Here is a 14654-nt window from a genome sequence, read left to right on the forward strand (position 1 = left end):
ATGGTAGCAGTGTTGGAATTGTGCCTAGAAATAATTCCCATCCATCTACTGCCTGGGCAGCCATTCAGAGCATCTCTGTCCTTCCAGTTGGGGTGCTGAAAAAATGGCCACTGCGTACACACTGCCCTTTCAACCTGTACATCCAGCACAGACGTGGAAAACTGACTGTAACTGCCCTGAAAAAGAAATACTGTATGTTTTATCTCTAGGGGGATTTTGTAGATGAAAATATGGAAGCCACAGGACAGGTGCTGTATTTCTATCTAGTGTCCTTTAAGAAGGCACACCATTAATTTTTAGCAAAACATGGATCACTCTACACCATTTGCAGTGACACAAAGATTTCAAAGCCTTTCAGGCAGATTTTATATCTTTTCCTGTTCCTCCCTCCAAGCTCACAGGGTGGGGACAACAGCACAACTCTTTGGCCTAGTGCTGTAGAAAATGTAAAAATTTGGGGGAATAACTTGGGATAAAAGCACCAAAGGATTGGTAAGTAAATTTTAGCAGTATTAAACTGTACAGCCGTGAGATCTTTAATCTTGTTTTCCTTTTTGTATTTCTATAAACTTATAAAAAACTGAACGTAAGAGGCTTTAAGAGGCTTTTCCTGTTGCAAAATGCTTTCCTCTGAAGGGGTAACTGCTCTCTATTAGATCATAGAGATCTTGTAAGTATAATATTCACAGATATTCCTTAGTGGACACATAACTTCTGGTTTAGAATTTTCTCTTCTTACTGTTAATATACAATATCCCATTCACACGCTTCTCTCTTTCTCCTTTTTATTCTTTTTCTCTTTTTTCTCTTTTTTCTCTTTTTCCCCTTATGGGCTGAAATCTTACTTTGTGTTACTCAATATGGAACATTTTGAGGTCTTTCTAAATTTAGTGGTGAAACTTGTTTTTGCCTTTGTTAGGGTCAGGCTGTGGCTCTCTGCACGTTCCAGTGCATTTACAGTGGCTGTTACCAAGAATTTGCCTTGAGAGATTTGCAGTGACATTGTTACTGAAAAGGCAACTTGTTTTTTGGTTTTTTTTTCCCACTAAAAACCACCCAGAACTGTGCAGTAGTAACAGAGTGATGTCAGAAGTTCCCACCTTTCTCTCATGTTGGAGACCTGTTGAAAAGTAGAGAAAATCCCTACATGTGGCAAAATGTGATGTGAGATTCTTTTTATTTTCTTACTGGACTGTGGGCTGTAGAGCTTGTGTGCAAGAGATAACCTGCATATACTGTGTATATGCCAACTGTTTAAATACTGTTTCAGAGAAGGTGTTGAAGGCAGCTGAGGGAGGTGCTGACCACAGATGCTCCTTCTGAAAAATCTGGGTTTGTTAGTAGGAAGAGATAAATTCTGCAGTGATTTGTGGAAGTCACTGAATACCGGTGTGGCTTTTTGACTCTGCCTGGACAGGTGCCCAGCAAAGCTGCTGTATCACTGCCTCTCTTCAGCTGGACAGGAGAGAGAAAACAAAAGGCTTATGAGTTAAGGGCAGGGAAATATAATTCACCTATTACCATGATGGGCTAAATAGACTCGACTTGGGGAAAAATTAACTGATTTTTTTACTAAACAAACCAGAGAAGGGTAATGAGAAAATAAAACCAAATCTTAAAAAACTTTTACCCTGCCCCTCCCTTCTTCCCTTACTTGTGGTTTTCTCTATCCTTCTCCCCTCCCTGTGGCACAAGTGGACAGGAGTGGGGTTGTGGCCAGTTCATCACACCTTGTCTCTGCTGCTCCTTCCTCCCCAGGGGAGAACTCCTCACATTGCTCCCCTGTTCCAGGGTGGAGCCCCTCCCACAGGAGCCAGTCCTCCAGGAGCTTCTCCAACATGAGTGCTTCCCGTGGGCAGCAGTTCCTCACAAACTGCTCCAGCGTGGGTCCCCAGCGGCATCACAGGTCCTGCCTGCCCCTGGGTGGGCACCTCTCTCCACAGGACCTCCAGTCCTGCCAGGAGCCAGCTCCAGCTTGGGCTTCCCACAGGGTCACAAAAAACATCTTAGACTGTAACTTTTGAGGTAGCTTTTATGGCATCATATCATGTCACTTACATAGCATATCCTTAAAGTGAATTCTCAGCAAAAGGCTGTGAGCTGAATTCCTCTGCTTGTTTGGGGAATGCAAAATGTAATCCCATAGAAATTTCACTGTAATTTGCTGTGATTACTCTCTGCTTCAATTAAGCTATTTCCTGGTTTGATATTTTTTATATAACTCTGTTCCAACCTTAGCTCTAAACTTCAACCTACATGACACTACAAAAATAGATTCATTAGGGGAGCTTCCTTCAGGTGGGTAACATTAAAATAAATAGTAGGTTATCTAAGATACCAAGCCATTGCATGCTAACAGGATTCTACTACCTTAACTGAACTTCCCTGTGAAGAAAGCCCTAAACTTGTGATCTTCAAACTGAAACTTCCATCTTGCAAGTCTACCTTCAGGTTCCTGGTGGGCAGTGAGGATCTGTCTGCTGGTAAATAGAGAGCACTGCATCACTTTAAGAAAGCAAATGTTTTCTATGGCTTTCTTATTGGCAAGGAGAAAAACAGCCAGGAGCAATCATTAGAGATGCCATATTCCCTCTGTTATTAAGGAAGTAGCCTTGTCCTGACCTTGGCCTTATGAAGAAGGTTTCTAAAGCTGACCAAGGACTGGGGAGTTGTAGTAGTCACCAGCATCCTAAAGCTTCTCTGTAACTAAGAGAAATACCAAGTGCTGGTTTATAATGAAGTGTGTACACTCCTCAACACTTTGTGTTTCCTGTATTTGTCTTTTTACTTCAGCAAGACCTGTGCATTTAACAGTTGTCCAAAGCATGAGGGAACAGTTACATGTGTGTTTTAATCTTTCCAGGTCTTGTCTTTTTATAATGTTCCCTGTAGAGATACTTTTAGCAACCAAACAAATTAAAAAAAATGTTGGTAATGTCATTTAAATTGAGGAGCTTTTCCAAACTGTTTCTGCTATACCAGAAACACTTTCAATCTTTGTAGAAATGTCTTATCCAGCTTTTTTCCTGACCTCTTTTCAATACTTCTGCGCGTCTCATGACTTGCAGAGGAGCTGAAACAGGCATGGCTGCTCTTCTCCTTACACTTACCCATCTACCAGTGAGTCCCTTCAGGAGGAGCGAATTCTGCTCTGAACTCAAGAGCTAAAACACTGAGGAAATGGTGGTTTATTTTATCACGCTGTAACGTCTGCTCCAACAGACCAAGCGATTGCTGGCAAAAGCTTTATCTAAATTTTTTCTTCTTTAGTGCAAACACAAAAAGGTGTTCTGGCAAAAGGGCTTTTGTGAAGGTGGCTTTTGCCAATTCAGCAGTCAGCCGCACAAGCAAAAGCATGACTGGCTTCAGGGACAGCTGAAACTGTAGCCAGGCGCCAGCCTCAAGCTGGGTCAGTTAAGAAAAAAACAAAACAAAACAAAATGAAACCCTGAGCTGTGCATCTCTCTCTGTCCTCGCTGTGCCAGTGATACTTTTCATGTAGGCTTGGAAGAAAGAAAAAGCGTTTCCACAGCCAGAGACTGTTCTCCTTTCCAGATGTCAAATGTCTTACAGGCAGTGGACTTCTTAAAATTATCTCAAAGCTCCTTTGAGAAACTTAAAAATAGGAATTGCTGCGAGTTGTCTTTTAGAATGTTAATTTTTGAAGCTGCAGAAAAAGTGACCTTATGGGCTTTTCTCACTAGACCTTAACCCCAGCACTTGGTTCCTGTTTGTGTTGCTCTGCCCGTGCAGGGCAAGGGTGTTGCTGCTCCCATAAATCTGATGTGGGTTTCAGAGGGAAGAAAAGACCTGAGGGGAAATAACCAAAGCAGCATGGTGGACCAGAGTCGTTTTTCAGCTCCTGACACTATCTCTGAAATGAAAAGTGTGTTAATATATTACAGGCTGTTCAGGCTCCTCAAACCTTAGATAACCACATCATTGTGTTAGTGCTGAAGTGCAAGGCATGTCACAGCAGAGTGATCTTCAGTATCGAGCTGTATATTGCAGTATTACATTTATCTCCCTGCTCTCACTCTAACTCAGAGGAGCTAGTGATAACAGAAAAATTGTGAGACGTGCAAGCTGTACAAACAAGACCTAGGCAAATGACATGAGAATGTATTTGAGGTTATTTCTCTTCCTCAGTATGAAATGAAAATGTTACCATTTCCTTAGGAAGCATGTTCACAGGTTAGCAAAATAAGTAGATAGCAGCAGAGCCATGTTGTTGTTCTCATCACAGACAAATGAGTTTGCAAGTATATAGAAATCTTTAGTTAAAAATTTTACATCATTTCCAAATTGTAAGCGAGTTTAAGATGTCTTTGCATGAGAAAACCACCAGCCCACTACGTAGTTAAAACATTTTGCCATTATTTAACATTGTGTGTCTGATTTTATCTGGTCTTATTTATTTATATCTGACTTTAACCACCTTCCTATGAAGCACAGCATCTGCTAGGCAGCATTTTAAAAAATGTGGCATGGCTGTGTCTGTTGTTGCAGCTGCCACTGTTCCCCTTAGCTCTTCCAGCTCTTCCCTCATGGTGGGGGCAGTTGTGGTAGAAAAGTCATGACTTTTGGAGGGACACCATTAATTTTCTGCAGGTTTTGTGACAGAGGCAAATCCCAGTGCAAGACAAGTACCGAGAACTTGTGGCAAGGAGGTGGGGATTGGGAAGCTGCTGCTTCATTAGCAGTGCATCACTATTTCTCTGGTGTGGCTGCCTCATCAGGCTGCAGAGTCTGAACCAGCAGCACTTTTAGGAATAAAATCCAGGTTATACTGATCCCCAGGTCTTTCTTCTGTGCCTGGAAAGTACCTGTGCATGTTTAGGCTGAGTCTACAGCAAGCTTTGGGTTGTACTGTGTGTTAACTGAATACATATCAATATATGATTTAACCACATAAATCAACTATTAGAAAAATGGTTGTTTGCTAAAAAACCAGTTACTGAAATGCCTAACTTACTTGCCAGGAATTTACAGACAAGTTTGGAAATACTACCCACGTATAATATCCAGGAAGAAGAACAAGGCAATTTGGTCCTGCTCTCCTATTTTTTGTGGTTAAAGATGGATGCAATTCCCCATATCGATGATATACATCTGGACATAATCTCAAAATTGATCTGATCTTTTAGAGATTACACATACCTCAAATGGAAAATCTTCTCTGTGTCCTAAATTAGATATTGCACCTTTAAATACCAGCTAATGACTTGCTGTGGAGCATTAATATCCGAATGAAGAATCCTGGTTTTGCCCTCTGTCACTTAACCTTCAGCTTATTAATTACGGAACTTATTTGTTTGCTTTGTAAAACACCAGAACAGAGTTCTTAATTACATTAACAGTCTTCATTATCTGGGATAACGATCAGCCTGTTCTTAGGAAAGACGTAAACCTGAAATAGCATGAAGAGTAATTTCCTTTCCAAGCTTCAGTGAGGTTCCTCCACAGGCCATTTTTACCAGCAGTGACATCGTTCTCTCTTTGCTTTCGGTGCCTTCATTAAATGGCTATATTAAGGAACACTCAGGCTGAAAACAGCCTTTTCATTCACAGTACTGTTTTAAAGGCTTTGCCAGTCTTTTCTGTAACACACATGCTATTTCTTCTCATGCCAATGACAGATGAGCAAATAATATAGCGAAGTGCTCATTGCGAGGGGACTGGAAAGAATAGGTATAAGTGAATAATGAAATATTATGGGAAAACGGTGGTAAATGCATGAAGGACCTGAAATTGAAAGTCTGTATTTCTGCAGTACAGTTGATCATTGTAGATAAGGAAAACCCCTCTATCAGATATAGAGCACAGTTAAATAGCGAGTGAGCACTGTTGTGCCTGTGGTAGCCTTCAGATATTAAATTATTCTTGCAGAAGCTGAACTGCAGTGTGAACTGGGCCCTGCAAATCCCCTTGCCCTTCCCATGAGGGCTGCATTAGTTCTGGTCAGATCCCAGCAAAGGTAATCGCATCCTTCCCGCTCTCCCTCTGCCTCAGCTTTGATCTGAGTGTCCTTGGCTTTCTCCATAAAATACAGCACATGTCTATCACTGTTCCTATGAACCCCAGGAATGATGAGAAAGTTCCTTTTTATAATCATTCCTCTCCGTGGAGTTTTATTTAACTTCTCCCTCCCTGCATCAGGAAGAATTCGGAGCCCGAGGTGTGCACAGGCAGGGTGACACCAGCCAAAGGCAGGATCCACACGGTTCTGCTGTGACGGGGCTCTGCAGATGTCTGGTCAGCAAACCCGGGGCAGGGACTGAGAGGGGAAATGCTGGGCTGTAGCTTGAAAGGAGGGAGAGGATGCTGAAAGGAAATTGGGAGTTCAGTGCCTTCCTGAGGTGTGGGAGCTGTTTCTCTCGGTTTTTCCAACAGAACAGGGTTGTAGCTGCTGGACCACATCCTGCTGTGGTCTGGAGCACATCCTGATGTTGTTCTGAGCACTGCCTACTTTGCACACTGTGTCTGTCACTGCATGAATACTTTAATCTTTGTTCTAGATAACCCAAACTGGAACTGCTGTTTGGCTGGACAAGGAGCTTTCTAGATTTTGGTAGAGGAGGTATTTTCTTTCTAGATTTTGCTAATTTTTTAGGATGTTAGGTCTTTCCATCTTTTGCCTTGGCAGTTGCAGTTGATCTGTCCAAAAGGCTCCCCTCGTGCATGTGCTGGGTCATCTCACCTTCTGGGGCTGCACAGGTTTGAAAGCCTCTGTTTGAACATATTTGCAGTGCAGTTCATTGAAAAAGAACCCAGCAAAGATACAGGTGTGATGTGAAGGAAGGCTTTGATCCCCTTCCTTCAGAAGCTGGGGAAAGGCTTCCTTTTTTCTCTCAGCCTCTGACAGAAAATAGAGCAAGAAAGTTTGTGAAGGAATTGGAGGCAGTGATGCTCTTTGGTATTCAAATGTGATTCAAATGCAACAAGATCCTCCTTTATAAAACACATTGCATAGGGAGCAGAGACCTCCACTGAACCCATATCCAGCACTGCTGTCAGTGGGGAGTGGAGGGTGGCCTTCTGAATTATTTTAAACTCTTTAGTACCAAAACAACTGATCTGCTTCTGCCCCAATGTGTTTCTGCCTCCTTTCACTGATGCAAGTAGGGTGTCAGCAGTGGTGGGTTAGGAAAGGGAAGTGCCTGTTCTTGCCCAGCTGTGGCATGCTGGGTGGGAGAAACCAGAGCAGCACAATGGTTGAAGAAGGTGTGGAGTTCACTCTGGGCATTTGGAGATGCTGTGGAGTGGTTATTCAGGGTGAGGAAGCTGTCATTAAGGCAAAGTTTGGGGCAAACATCTACAAAGAAGAGCAAGGCAAATGCAGTCTGAGCAGTGACCCCACAGTGACCCGAGCAGCTCTGGGGACACCCTTCAGCCCTTGGATCCCACTTCACTTCTAGGGGGCAAGCAGACTTAGGCTTACATCCCCAGGGCTGTTCCACCCTGAGTACACATCCGTGCAGTGAGGGGGTGCTGGCAAACACTGTTTTGCAAGAGCTAAGCCCTTGCACACTGTCTGTTTGCTCATTTGTCTGCATTTTTCTGCTTACAGGCTGCATGTTAGAAGCTTGAAAAGAAAGGGATTGTCTTAGAGAATCCTGGGTTTTTCAGGCATTAAGTTCCCATCAAGCTGCATTTTCTCTGTTCAAAGTTACCTGGTTATCATTTGCTGGCGTTGTCTCCTGAAGTTAAAAATCACCTTCAGGGGAATGGAGGGGCCTGTTAGGGGAATGTTGACCTTCAGGCTTTGCCCAGTATGAATTCCTCTCACCCCAGTCATCGTTTCTTTGGGCTTTTTCCTAGCGTAACAATACTCCTAACTCAGCTTTTTGATTAATGGCATGAATAAATACATCAGAAAGCAGCAGAACTGGCCATAAAAAAAGCCTCTTTGCTCTGCAGCCCTTCTTTTCCCCCCAGGTCCCTCAGCTGAAAACTTCTCCTCAGAGAAAACTTCTGGCAAAAGTAGAGCTATTCTTAGAAAAAATACCCTAATTTGGAGGGAGACATTTGGATTTTTTTCCCTCTCTTTTTGCATATTACTGCCCCATCATGCTTGCCCACTCAGCTTGCAGTCAGAGGAGTGCTATCTCTGGGCTGGGTAATGTTGGAGGGCTGTTGTGGAAGAGCAGAGTATCACTGCTGGTACAAGCAGGAGCAATATGTGCCTTGAAAGCTGTTTTGCCAAACAACCATTAATAGAGAAAAAAACCCAGATTTTCTAAATATATCTTGAGGAGAAGTTGTGTTCTCTGTTGGAAAGAGGGGTTGCCCTTTAGAAGAATAGAAGAGTTTTAAAAGAACAGTGAAGACGGAAAAGCTGTATGTGTTACAATTTTTGGTGTGGCCAGACATTCACTCAGCTCACTCAGCTCACATTCACTCACAAATCCAGTTCACTTTTAACGCTCAACCTCTGTTTGTGTAATAAGTTCCTAAGGATATTAATACCAGCCTTTTACCTTATTATCGAATCCTGTAAAAATAAAATTATACTCCATAATACCATGAGAACCCTTACAAAAATGTGCCATTAGACAATTCTATTGCAACGCAGCAACTCTACAGACTGCAGGGGAGTATTGCTCATGCAATCTAATTGTTGTATCAATAGTATTTTCAACACCCTTCGTTACTGGGGAAGAAAGAACATGCTAACACCATATGTAAAACAGCGTATTTCGAAGTTCTGATTTCAGGGCTTGACCGTTGCAAAAGTGCTTGAGTACGAGTGAAATCCTTGTAAGAACTCTATTTGAAACAAACCCACAATTCAAAAGGTTTCATGTATCATTCCTCTTCTTTCTCCCACTCTTAAATTAATGATTGTTTTATTTTAGTTATTTTAAGATGGGAAATGTTTTGACAACGGATTTTTAACATTAAAAAAAAATATTGCTGATAATATTGCTGATAAAAAAATCCTTTTATTCCCTTTACTCCAGATTCTTCAGATCTGAAGATTTATTTCTGCCTTCAGAATTACCCTCTCTTCTTAAGTGGACAGTAATTGATAGTGCACATCATGATAATTAGTCTAACGAGTCTCCTAAACCCCAAACCCCACAGCTATCTTTAGGCTCCACATTGTCTTCACTGTAATGTAAATAAAAGCTTTAGAAAAGGACCGAAAATAAATTTGATAGCGAGGGAGCCTTGTTGTCCTCTCCAAGGGGTTTCCTCTACTCATTTTTAATGAGGCCCATATTAGTTGTCATTTGTACCTTCCCTGATGAATAGTTTGGAAGAAGAGCTTTCCCCGTGCACAGCAAAACTTGTGCCAAGTTGCTGACCTTTGCTTTTGGTGAGACCTCATTTGAGTCTTAGTCCCCAGCCCAAACATATTGTTGGATCAATCACACTGATTTTTGGCTCAGATAGTAATGCAGGGCTAATGAGTTGTGCTGTGTACACATTAACCTCAGACCCGGAGCGCTCACGGCAGGCTCGGAGCAGAACGCGCCGGGGCTGCAGCAAAGACATTCAGTGCTGGCATCTTAATAGAAGGAGACAATTAAAAACAGTAGGGCAGTATCACAGGTTCACTGCTTGTGGGATGAGGGATTTAATCAAAGCTGGAAAAACAAACTGCCTTCTGTTCTGTTTGGGAAAAAAAACAACAACAACAACAAAAAAACCCAACACCTCAGTACCATAAAGGTGCTTTATGAACTGTGAAATAGAGAGGAAAGCCTGAATGTTTAAACAGTAAGACAGTGATTCTACTACCAAAAAGGGAATCTGCTTCGGGGAACAGCCTTTGAATAACTTTAGATTTAACCTTGTCAGAGCTTACAATCTAATGGCTATAATGACATTGCAAGGAATTTGGGAGCATTGAGGTATTTTTGGTTTTTTTTAATTAGTAGATATCTTATTTAGCAATACTTTAGCAAAGTTCTCCTTTATTCATAAGTAAAATTCTTAAGTCCAATTGCTGAATTACCACAAACAGCCAGAATCCCTGGTTTTGAAAGACGCTGTTTCTGATAATTTCTAAAATCAACACTTCCCTCAAAGGACAAGATTTTGAGTCCATTTTACAATTTTAAATCTAGGAAGAGACAGTATTTCGCTAATCATCCTTCTGGAGAGATAGACAAAAATCCCAACATGCACAATATCCTTGTACTGACTGTTTTCCTCACTTGATGGATTAGGAAAGGAAGGAAGAGTTACTCAAGAGTTACTAGTATGAAAGTAACATTTTAAATTTTATTTTTAATTTTAATTTTAATTTAAGCTCTAAACAACCACATGTAAGGGACAGAAAAATAGAGACAGAATAAATTTTATTTCTGCAGATCACACACAGTTTTGTGTCCACCCCTTTGTGCAATGAAAACTGATCAATAAGGCTGGAAGATTATTACTGCTTCAGATAGAAAATCCAGTGAAATCAAATGGAAAAACCCAAAGTACACAGAGAACCAGTCTTTGGTGTTCACTTTAGACTTTGGATGCAGGACAGGAAACAGCTGAAAGGGTCGGGGAGAAGGGGGTAGGAGTAATCAAAACAGGATGTGCTAGAAGAGCAGAGTTCTCTACAGGTATGAGAAGCTGCCCCATCCTGCACTGTTGTGGCATTGCTGGAAGGGCATTTTGGCTTGTACAGTGAGCCTGTTCAGTAGTCAGGGTACGAAAAGAGGATCTGGAGCCAAAGTGCACGTCTGGCTGTATGTCTGAAGGACGTATGTCTTGGGGTTTGGACCTTCTGCCCTCAATGTAGTGTCACTGCTGTTGAAGAGAAATGGACTTGCTAAAGGTTATCTCAGATGTTGCTGGATTCCCTGGGTTTTGGGTGTTTCTGCAGTACCAGTAGCCCTGCTGGAAGGAAGCACCTGGGTTTTAGTTACTAATGACTGTTAGCTGCAATGAAGATTCCTGAAACTGTGTGAACACATCGTGTTATTCTTGGAGCTTTTTTTGTTTATACATTTCTGCTGAGCAAATGCTGCTGTCCAAACATCAGTTTGTTGATCTTGTGCTGAAAATAGTTGCAGACATTGGCCAGAGTAGCTGCTGATGTGTAGTGTGGCTATAGCTGCTTTTTTGTACTTCGTACTGGAAATGCCAGTGATGTTTATGGAAATGGGTCTAAAAGGTTCACTTTGAAGAGAAGTCTGCTACAGGAATAGAAGCATACCTATTTGTTTGTGGAATGAAAAACTTGTACATTATTATGAAAATAAATAGTTTATGGTGTTGTCTCTGGCTTCTGTCACCCTGGGAAGTTTAGTGCAGGGCTCTTCAGGTTGGGGAGTACATTAAAACTTCATGTTTAAACATACACGTATATTCATTCCACATTAAAAAAATGCGTATTATTGCTATGTTCTTTGGATCCCTGAATCACAGGGTTAAAAAATACATTAATGTTCTCCCACATAAAATTTCAAAACAGAGGTTTAAATCTGCTTGCCCAAAACTGCAGGCATGCGTTAACAAGGCAAAGTCAACTGGAAAAAATGGAAGAAGCTGGAAGTGTTGCAATGAGGAGCAGATTGGAAAGGGGTTGCACAGCTTGAGGCAGTGTGAGAACCTTTTATGTGATGTTTTTGTCTGGTTTTGTGGGTTTTGGGAGAGATGGCTATTACGGATGAGCTGACTTGCTGTTGGATTCTTCCTTTACTGTTGCAAGAGTTTGAAATGAGAAAGAGAGCAGCACAGATTCTGGGGGTGGTTTTTGTGGCTAATAACATAATGTTTTGTTAGTATGAAAGTGCCCAGGGTATAGCCAAAGCTGGAATGCCATGGTGTGAGATTGCACCAGAAATAGTACCAACAGGAGCAGACCCTGCTCCAAACTCTAACCATGTGAGTAGGCAAGAAGAGAAAGAAGGAAACATGGGAGCAAACATCTGATATGTCCCTGCTGTGATTTTTGTTCCTCTGGGACATAAGCCAAATGGATGAGTGCAGAAAGACAGCGCTGGGGGAAAGGGAAGAGTGGGACAGCACTGGAAGAAACTGGAAGATTCTGAGCTGGAGGAAGGTGGCAGTGGAAGGAGCAGCTCATTGATGAACTGCGGGGAGCTCTGGGTACAGACAGGTGTACAAAATGTTGAGTGGGTTGTAAAGTTTTGAAATCTTCTCTACTGGCAAGAATGAGACCAGCTTTCTGTGAACCTTTCATAGCCACATAAGATTAACTATTCACAGCTGCAAGAAGACTTCAAAGAGAGGAATTTTAGCTCCTCTCTCTTATTTTCCTTCAGACTGGACTCAAGAGTTTGCACTCATCAAAGGTCATGTACATCATCAGTTTCCATCAGCCCGGATACGACAAGTAAAACTTCAGTCTCTACCCTCTTCAAGTAACTTGAAACAGCTGCTTGGATATTTACAAGTGCAAGCAGGAGGAATGGGTTGTGGTTACAGGATGACATTCAAGTGAGTGAACAATTCTGAAAAACAGTGACAAGGAGGCAACCACTAACTGATAATGGTTACACACCTGTGTGGACCTGCAAAGTGGTTCACCGTTTTGGGAACAATTGCATTACAGGCTGCTCTGCTAAAAGTGAAATGTAAGAATACCAGTCTCAGCAGTAACAGAGATCTGACTGCTTTTCTTCCAGAGAAGCAAACAGCCACCGTGTTGCCTTGTGTCAGCCCTGGACATTATTCAGCTTAGTGGCCAGGATTCAGCAGCAGCAAAGGTTACGTGCATGTGCAGATAACAGCAAATGAAGTTTGTTCCTCATTCTCTTCCCCTTCTTGATATCACTCTGCAGCTCAGCCTCAGCATTCCCCATCACTGACTGCCCCTGCCTCTGATGCTGGCTGGGCTATCTGAGCATGCCTGCTGTCTGAGGATGTACTTTTGAATAAATGGTGCATTTAAAGGGGTACTAGTTATATGCATGAAAAGTTGTAATAGTAGCCTGATTTCCATCTGGCATAACTTAGGAGTAAATCCATTGATGTCAGTAGAACTGACAGGATATAAATATAATTGAAGTCAGACCCTATATTTTTAAGGTTAAGCCTAAAAGACACTAACTAGTGTCTCAAGACTCTCCCTCCTCCCCCCTCAAATCATTTCTCTTTAAAGCTCTGTCTCAAATTTAAATGTCTTAATTGGGATTTTGTCTGTTTCTGCCCAGTTTAACCAAGGGTTTGTCAGTAAAGAATTTCAGTAAATGCAGAGGTGAAGCTCTTCTGACCTCCTACCTATCTTTAGAAAATCTCACTGGCTGCTGGTTCTGAAAAACCGTGGCAGCAGTTGTTCTTTTCTGCCTTGGTCAGTTGTGTCAAGCTGTGTGTATGTAGCTATGTTTAGTTCAGGGCACAAACATGAGGCAGAAATGGAAGCTTTTTGGCAAGCAAAGAATGTGATTTTCAGCCCATTCACACAGAATGGTGTTAATTAATAGATTGTTTTCTGACAAATAGTTAATTGTGCCTGACTCTTTTCCATGTGGCTAAGGAAATAAAAAAGCCAATGAGGACAGTGTATTTAAAAATCCTGAAATTTTGGTATGCTATGATAGCCAGTGCAGTCCTATTTGCTCTACTTCCAAAATGGGTTATGTGAATGTTAGCATATAACTATGTAATAAAATACATAGTTCCCAATTTTCTTTTTGCAGTGTTACTCAACTAAATTACTTAAGACTTTTTCTACCAATATATAAGATGCTTAGGCCAGTACAAACTACAAAAGAAATCTCAGTGAACAGACAAATATTTATCTCTGTTGTAGGAATAAAAGTAAGAGAAATAATTTGTAAAATTTCTTAGTGAAATTTTCCTTCAGGGCAAGTATATTTCTAACACCAGGGGTGGAATTAGGTGTAGGCACTTGGTGATATTCACACGTGTTTGTCTTCTTGAGTTCCTACTTTCTTGTAGGTGCAGAAGTTATAGCAGCTGTGTGAGGTTCAAGTTATCCTCAGCCAGCTCATACTGTAAAGGGCTGGCACTTTGTGGCTGGGCTGATTTATTAGCCCACAGCAGGAAAGAAACTTCCATTGATCAAATCAGTTGGTTCGTGAGATCGTATGTCTCTTGTGCCAAAAATAATTTCTCTTTGGATAGGTGATATGTTTGTTAAGAGATCTGAAAGTCTAATGCTGTTACCAGGAAGTTCTTTATTTTATTAAATTATGTATCCCAGGGATATTTCTTAAATCTGAACCCTTAGTCTCTCATCCTGGCTCCACAGGTAGATAGATAATCTGTAGCATGCAATCTGGTTATACTAATTTTGAAGATGAACTTTATTCCTCCCAACTTTTCTTCTAGAACGATGTTCAGTTCTCAGTAGAATTTTCTGAAAGTAGTTAAATGCTGTAATTATTTAAAAAAATATGAAACACTGAGAGTTAGAACCGATAGAGAGCATTAGTTTTAAAATTACGTAGCTTGCAATATGTAATTTGATGATCTTTGTAGGATTTGGGTCTGATTGATGGCCCTAATTGTGTATTTTAAAGTAATCTAGATGAAATAACATGGCACAGAACTAAAACCATTTGTCCTGTATGGCTAATTTAAAGCTCAGCATATAACTGGTAACTGCCAAGTAGAATATTCTTTATTTGTCTTCCTTGTGTAGCTCATAATATTCATAATTTCTATTAACACATTCACTATTTTCTTTTTTTTTTTTTTTTTTTTTTTTTTCCCTT

The 14654-nt window shown here is 41.2% G+C and overlaps 1 protein-coding gene across 1 annotated transcript in view; it reads left to right on the forward strand.

Annotated features, from left to right (window-relative positions):
- SNTB1 (syntrophin beta 1) overlaps nucleotides 1–14654 on the forward strand; it is a 113867-nt gene that overhangs the window by 72709 nt on the left and 26504 nt on the right. The window lies entirely within an intron of this gene.

Source organism: Hirundo rustica, chromosome 1, assembly GCF_015227805.2.
Source record: "Hirundo rustica isolate bHirRus1 chromosome 1, bHirRus1.pri.v3, whole genome shotgun sequence".
In the NCBI taxonomy this organism is placed as follows: domain Eukaryota; kingdom Metazoa; phylum Chordata; class Aves; order Passeriformes; family Hirundinidae; genus Hirundo; species Hirundo rustica.